The sequence below is a fragment of the Onychomys torridus genome, chromosome 15 (genome assembly GCF_903995425.1).
Source record: "Onychomys torridus chromosome 15, mOncTor1.1, whole genome shotgun sequence".
Taxonomy (NCBI): Eukaryota; Metazoa; Chordata; class Mammalia; order Rodentia; family Cricetidae; genus Onychomys; species Onychomys torridus.
This window is the reverse complement of record NC_050457.1, coordinates 31888663-31896989: the sequence shown is the minus strand read 5'-3', so window position 1 is coordinate 31896989 and position 8327 is coordinate 31888663. Positions and strand designations below refer to the sequence as shown.

Here is an 8327-nt window from a genome sequence, read left to right as displayed (position 1 = left end):
GTGGTCCTAGGGCCCCACCTAAGGTCAAATCCCAGACGCTAGAGTAGGTAGGGAAAGACAAAGGGGAACGCCATCGCCGGGTGTTCGCTTCCCGTTAAGGCTGAAAGCGCCGTCTACTGTCGGTAACACAGCCACAGGCTGCAGATGAAGTCCATCCCACCCTGGTGGGGCTGGCTCCAGGCCTCGTCGGCCGGCTGCGGGGCAGGGTGAGGATCCGCAACCCCAGCAGACGCTCGCCCACCAGCCCCGGCAGACCCCAGCGGATGCGCACCGTCCGGGTCACGGCGGGGACGGTGGCGCGGGGTCCGTCCGGCCCGCACTCTCACTCACCAGCTTGGTGGCCCGGTACGGCCCGGGGCCCACGATACTGTGCTCCATTCCTAACCCGCAGCGGTCGCCGGGCAACGCCGGCGCGGACTCCCGAGGTCGCCGCGCCGCAGTTTGAATTGCCAGCCTGCAGGTTCCGGACGCTGATTGGACAGTGCCGGGGCACGTGACGGGAACTGCGTGAGTGGGCGGGGCCGTGCGTGCGCTAGGTTTCTCTAGTCTGGGTTTCGCCCTCGCCCAGCTGGACCGAGAAGGTGCTTCCTCCACGCCAGTGGGCGCTCGGACACTCGCGGGCGTGACTGATCGCGCAGGGTCTCGCCGGCCCGCCGAAGAAGACGCTGGCCAAACCCTACCCCGACTTTCCCGGACGCGGGCCCACTCGGCACACCAGCTCTGCAGCTGAGCCCAGTGAGTCAAGCCTACCTGGAACCTGGTAGAAAATCCCTGTCAGCAGCACCCAGGGCAGAGAATCTGGAAGTTAGCTAAGAGAGGAAGAAGTGGGTGGTGAAAGGAAGCGGGTTGACAGCTGTCCAAGTGAAGGAACTTTGAAAAACCAGATAAAGGCAATCCGCCATAAGGAGTCGTAGAGAGGCTATCAGAGCGATAAGGAGGCCCCGGTTGGCTTCTGTTCTGTTCTCTTGATAAACTACAATAATCTTTTCCCTCCTTGAACTTGATGTCTTCTATTCAGTCCTTTGTTTATGGGGTTGATGAGTACGTTTTCTCTGCACTGAATCGCCTTCCCGCCTCCAACCCTTGGGAATTGGTCCGACTTGCAACTGTTCGAAGAGACAAATAACTTCACCAGTGTCTACACTATATGCCTTTCATCAGTAACCACTGTTCAGACTCTGTCTGGACACCTCGGTGAAGACCAGGACACGAGCCTGCTGAGCAACCACCTTGATCATGGAAGCTGCTTTTTGCAATCGACAGTGGTTAATTCAGACACTCAAAACTGGTGAAAGTGCTGAGATTAACTAGCCCTGAGCATGGGATATTTATGTGAACATTCTCTTCTCAGGGCACATGGCAGAAGAAGACGAGGCAGAAATATGAGCTGAGGATTGGGAGTTCTGTGAGATGCTGTCTTCAGGATATGATACGGATGTTGCACTCATGAACGAACTCCACAGCAAGTTTGATTACCTGTACTAGACCTGCATAGGATGGAGCCTGTCAACATTCCAGCAGGCCAGGGAGGAGGTTATTGAAAGTTAATGGATGCTGAGAGATATCATCTATTTTCTTCCAGTAAATAACCCCACACCCATGCTCATGTAAGCAACCCTAATTATTAAACTCAGTGAATCATTAAAAAAAAAAAAAAAAAGATTACAAAGTAAAGCCTAGACATGCTCAGTTAAAATTTTAGTTGAGGGCCTGAGGTGAGATAGCTTGTTAGTAAAAGCACTTGCCACTAAGGCCAAGGCCCTGAGTTTGATCCTGAGAGCCTATATGGTGGAAACAGAGAACTGACTCCCACAAACTGAGCTCTGACCTCCACACAGGCTTTGGTGACCTCTTCCCAAGAGCTGAGGATAAACACTTGTGCCATTATGTCTGATTCATAATCCTTGTATTTGTGAGACATATTCCAGAGCTTCTCCAAATCACTGACAATCACATTTGATTGGATATGTAAATAGGAGAAACTCCATTTTATTACTAAGAAGGCTGAGCTTCAGAGGAGCCAGGAAGCTTGCTTAGAATCCATTGTCTAATGATTAATAGAAAGTGGACCAACACCTGTGCTTTCTATTACCATAGTCTGTGTAGAGTTTGATTTCATTTGGTAATTTGGTCTGGATGGTTTTACCAATACCTTCAAAAATCAAAATGGACAGTCACAATAAAACCTAACACATATTTATGTATACAAAGACATTTCAGGAACCTGTCATCAATGTACCCAATAACCTTTACCAGGCTCAAGTTTTATAAAAGAAAAGCACACAGTTGAGTAACTAAAAATGATCAAAATCAATGTCTTTAATTCTCTTTCAGCCCCCCCCCCACATTATAATTTGGGTTGAACTGTGGTTCACTGAATACATAGTGTATATTTAATGACATTACTGCCTCCCTAAGTGTAACTCCCAGTTATGTCTCCATTAGATCACTGCATCCTTTCCTACATCCTGAGTAAAACAATTTTAATAACTTGCCATGCGTTCTCTTCTGTGGCACACTCAAGTCTGAGGCCGTTGAGATGCTCTAGAAACCGACTCCGTGTGCAGACATCTTCACGAGACGCAGGTTATCTCATGGAGAACGGGCTGTTTCACTGCCTTGCCACTGGCAGTAGGAAGTAGCAAGCTGGGCAGCAGAAAGAAGTTTGCCTCAGGTATACTGTGTGCGGGAGGTTGTGGTTCTCAATCACTCTGACCGGGGAGTGGCTGAGCTCTGCCTTGCCACCCAGAGGATTCCTAGATATCACAATTCAGTACAGCTCCTGCGCAAGTCACTCACTGCCCAAGACAAGTCACTCATTGCTTACATGAGACTTTAGTTCTTCATGATGCCCCTCAGTATCCAGTCAGTGTTTTTTTTTTTTTTTTTATTAGCATTTCAGCCATCAATAATGTCCATTTGTAGGAGCTAGAGAGATAGCTTAGTGGTTAAGATTGCTTCTTGTTCTGCCAAAGGACCAGAGTTTAGCTCCCAGCACCCATATTGGGTAGCTTACAACTGCCTGTAGCTCCAGCTCCAAGGACTATGACTCCCCCTTTTGGCCACTGCAGGCACATGCACTTAGGTACACACACACACACACACACTCACACACTCACACACATGCAAACACTTCATTTGAAAATAAAGTAACTGTTAAAAATTGTTCATTTGCTGAGATTCTTCAGAGTTAAAAGCCTGGCTTTCTCTGCACTGCTATTAGTCTGTACCGCCACTACCCCATCGGGAAATGTTTCTCTAGAGCATGCATTAATGTTATTCACAAATACGAGCTACAGGTGAAGAAGAAAGGGTAAAGATGTATGAAAAATATTTTAAACTATATAATTTTGTTGTGATTATTTAAACTATTAAGTGGAATTATCTCAGCATTTAAAAAAAAAAAAGAATGATCACCAAAAAATAAAATAAAGTAAAATAAAATAAAGGATCTATATTTGGTCACTCAGTGATTCAGCAAGTATGCAGGTGTACCTACTATGTACAAGATACTGGTTACTAGAATACAGCAATAAATCATGCAAAGTCCCTTCTACCTACAGTAGACATCCTAAGTAAGAAGGGATGCAGAACTAAATATAATATGAATACAGAGAGAGAGAGATATCTTGTGGTGATGGAGTGTGGGGAAGAAAAGCAGAACCATGAAGGAGAAGATGGTGCGGAGAGATGCTCTTTTTGTCCATTGACCAGAGAAGACACGACTGACCAAGGAACATGTGAGTAGTCAACATGACCGAAGTCAGGGAGCTGTGTGAGGAACAACCTTCAAAGCCAGGAAAATGAGCAGCCCCCATGAAAGCCTGAGATAGGCTTAAGTCTACCTAGCCAGGGTGCACAAGGAGCCTGACACTGGAGGTAGGCAGATGGGGAGAGGGGAAGAGATCAGATACAGGGTACAGAAAGGCCTTGGGGCCACATTATAGTCTGTGGGATTAAAATCTTGTTCTAGCCTGGCAGTGGTGGTGCACGCCTTTAATCCCAGCACTCGGGAGGCAGAGGCTGGCAGATCTCTGTGAGTTTGAGGCCAGCCTGGTCTACAGAGTGAGATCCAGGAAAGGCGCAAAGCTACACAGAGAAACCCTGTCTCTGGGAAAAAAAAAAAAAATTGTTCTAATTTAATTAAAAGCATATTAAAAGTTTTTGATCAGGCAAGGGCCAAGATCTGGAATATTTTTCAGTGCCCCTCTGGCTACTGTGCCAACAATGATCGACACCACAGAGCACAAGGATGGAAACAGGTAAACGAGCTAGAAAACTGTTGCAACAGCCCAACAGACAAGACAAATAATCAGCCTGGTATTGGCACATAGAGACACCCAATGAGCAGCTAGCTGCTGAAGGAATAAACAACTAAGCAAATGGAACTGAGCTTCAGACCAGTTTCAATGACTCAGATTCCCAAAATGGCTCAGTAAGTGTAAGGGCTTGTGCTAAGTCTACAGACATAAGTTTGAGCCCCAGGACCCACAACTACATGGTAGAAAAAGAGAGCAGACCCAGGAAAGTTGTCCTCTGTCAACAACACACATTCCTACACACACACACACACACACACACACACAATCAATCAATCCATCATCAACCAACCAATCTAATTTAAAATGTTTAATTATTCATTTCTGTTCTATGTGGGGGGTTCACGCCTGTAATCTCAGCACTGAGGAGGCAGGGCCAGGAGGATCAGGAACTCAAAGCCAGCTTGGAATACACAATGATACTGTCTCAACTTTTGTATTTATTTCTTGGGGCTGGAGAGATGGCTCCGCAGCTGAAAGCACTTGCTGCTCTTGCAGGGGACCCAAGTTCAGTCTCCAGCACCCACACAGAGGCTTCCCACCATCAGTAACTCCTGTCCCAGGTTATCCAGCACCCTCTTCTGGCCTCCTCAGGTCCAAAGCATGCGCGAAGTGCACTTAACATAAATGTACACAATACATTAACACATAAAACCATAAATACTTACAAAACAATTAATTTCTTAAAGAAAATTTTGATTGACTCTATAGTTGCCATTTCTTACGTAAATTTATTCTACAAAATGACGACCTTTTATATTTTCATATAATCTATTCAATTTCTTTCTGAATCTGCTCCCCTGCTACTTTTATTTTAGTAATTTATTTAGCTTTATTTTCTGTGCATTGGTGTGAGAGTGTCAGATTCCCAAGAACTGGAGTTACAGACAGTTGTGAGCTGCCACATGAGTGCTGGGAATTAAACCTGGGTCCTCTGGAAGAGCAGCCAGTGCTCTTAACCACTGAGCCACCTCTCCTGCCTCCTCTGCTACTTTGTAATCATTAAAGTTATCTGTATTTCCTTTTGAGTTTGGAAAGTGAATCCACACATGTCTGATGCCCCTTCACCTGCTGTCACCTATTACTTCCCGCACTGCAGTTCAAAAGTTGTCCTAATTAGACATTTGCCAAAGAACATTGCTAAATGCCTTTATATATTTGGATGCAAGCTCAATTTCTGGCATATGTTGGCCATGCCAAATAGCATTTACAGTGAAGTGTGTTTCTCAATAGCTGGGAAAGCCATTTGATGGAAAAGAAATTTGTAGCCAACATTTGCCTGGGGAATGTTAGACGGATTAGTGGAAGATCCTGGAGATAGGCAATCCATTTAGAAAATCATTGGAGGATTACAGACATGAAATTGCAACAATGACAGAATGGCATGTGGAAATCGTAGTCTTTGATACTGGTTCTTGATACTGGTGGATAGCGGAGTTCAGTCGATACCTCTGGAGGGGCTCCAGGTTCTTATATCCTGGAAGGAGTTGGACAAAGACACATGGACAGTAACAAGAAAAATAAGGGAATCTAAGAAAGGAGACACTTCTGAGGAAGAAGCAGGCTAGTAGCTGAAAGGTCTTCAATGTGATCTTTGGTGTCTCCTGCATTCTCTGTGACATGCAGTTGTGGTGATATTTTATTTGTGCTGAAATGTGGTGATATTTTATTTGTATGTCAATAAATAAAGCATGACTGGAGATCAAGGGGGAAAAGGACAGCCATTTTAAAGTAAACACAAAAGTCAGGCAGTGGTAGCACATGCCCTTAATCCAGTCACTTGGCAGGCTGACTCTGTGTGTTCATGGCCACTCTAGGGAACAGAGCCAAGCATGGTGACACACACCTTTAATCCCAGTGTGAACCATAGAGACCTGGAGGTCTGCACAGACAGGCAGTGACAAGGAAGTGAGGTGGGCCCTCTATGCCTTTTCCATTTTATCTTTCTGCTGTCTTCCCTCTGCTCGGTCTCTCTGTTTCTCTAATCCTCTCTCTCTCTCCCTCTCTCTCTCTCTCTCTCTCTCTCTCTCTCTCTCTCTCTCTCTCTCTCTCTCAAAATAAAGCTCTAAAAGGTTAACTATGGCTATGACTTTCCTCCAGCATTCTCCACGAGCACCGGCCAGCCACGAGCAGCGCCAATTTAACCAACATTAGCTGGTGGCCATTCCTATTTCCCTGATCTCTAAGGCTTTCACCCCTGTATTTGGCTCCGTGTTTCTTATTTAATAAGACTGCTTAGAGATTCATCTACAAGTAGTTCCACATACAACTTCTATCTCATTAACATCTGAAATCTCCACCCACAGGTGGCCCGACAGTGGAGTGTGCCTTTGCTCCCGTGCCAGTGGCTCCATTTGCGTGGCAGAGTCCCACTATTGTGTTCAGTCAAAGGAACTGAAATCAGTGTTTTGGAAAGATGGCTGCACTCCCAGGCCTCCCAAGTTTCTTACTGCACCACACACAATAGCCAAATGTGGATTCGACCCAAGTGTCCATTGGTGGGTAGATGAATAAGAAAATAAAATAAAAATGTGGTGTAGCATTCATGAGCCCCTGGGTTCAGTGTTCAGCTCCAAGAGAGAAGAGGATTTTTCTTTGAAAATGAAAGAATGATGAAGTGAATGAGGGAGGGAAAGGAAGCATTTAACACCACAGTGGAATATTGTCCTCCCACTAAAAAATGATGAAATCGTATCATCTATAGCAACATAGATGGGAGAAGAGCATATTACATTAAGTGAGGCCAGGCACAAAAAGACAGACACTATATTTTCTCACTCATTTGAGGAAGCTAAGAGTTGAATCACATTGCAGTAGAGACTAGAATAAAAACCAAGAGGCTACGATGGGTAGATCGGAGGGAAAAGGGAGAAGAAGGACAATGGGTACCAAAAATGTAGTTAGAAGTATAAGGGAGGAGTCCAGTGTTCACAGACAGTAGGGTAAACTACACAACAATTATTATATGTTTATAAAGACCTAGAAGAAAAGGGTTGGAATGTTTACAAACATTGTAATATTTGAGAAGATGGGCATGCTAATTTCCCTAAGTTGATTATCCTGTATTACGTGTGTGTGTGTGTGTGTGTGTGTGTGTGTGTGTGTGTTAAATAATAATACTTAACTCCCATAAGTACAAAGATTGTAAATCAAGTAAAAAGAAAGAAGTCAGGGGCTGGGGAAATAAATGGTGTTCTAGTTAGCTTCTGTTGCCAAGATAAGCACCATGACCAAAAGCAGCTTGGGAGGAGAGGGTTTATGTCATCTTACTCATTCAGGTAACAAACTGAGAGCAGTCAGGGCAAGAACTCAAGAGCAGAGGCAGGGATCCTCTCCCCCCACCCCCTACTCAAACTGCTTTCTTCCTCAACCCTGGACCACCTGCCCAGGAGTGGCACAGTGGGCTATGTCCTTCCACATCAATCATTAATCAAGAAAATTCCTCACAGACACGTCCACAAGGTCAATTTGATGAAGGCCCCCAAATATCTCCAACGCATGGGACCAGCAAAGCCTTCCCTAGGTCTGTGTATAGATGTTGGCAGTGTGTGCAGAAAATGTCAACCAGAACTTCCTCTTCCCAGATGCTTATAGCCTGAGATGGTTTCTGAGATTAGCTAAACCTGCATCCTTGTTCAGTTATGTATAAAAACCCAGCCCCCTCTTTCGGCTATATACAATAAACCTGCCTCCTTGATTCAGACTAGGTAATAAACATGCTGAGGTTTCAGGCTATTGCTGGTGCATCTCCATCAGAGCACATGGCCCACCTGATTGCTGCTTGTCTCTGTGTGTGTCTGCTGTTTCTCCATTCCTCACGGCCCCAGTTAGGTTGATCCTGAGCTGTGCAGGTCACAGGAACCTGCATAAAAAAAGAATGAGGTAGAATGGCAATCCACGAACATTCCTGTTATAAACCTAGGGCTTCCACAGGCACACAGGTACCTGCATGCACACATGTGCCCACACACATGCAAACACATACACACTTATGCACACACATATGCC

General features: G+C 45.3%; 1 long non-coding RNA gene across 1 annotated transcript; it reads left to right on the top strand.

Annotated features, from left to right (window-relative positions):
* Positions 1-519: 519 nt before the first annotated feature.
* Positions 520-6814, top strand: LOC118596034. The gene is made up of 3 exons (XR_004946659.1): positions 520-1607; positions 2446-2674; positions 6626-6814. It is a non-coding gene; the product is annotated as an uncharacterized LOC118596034 (long non-coding RNA).
* The last annotated feature ends 1513 nt before the right edge of the window (positions 6815-8327 follow it).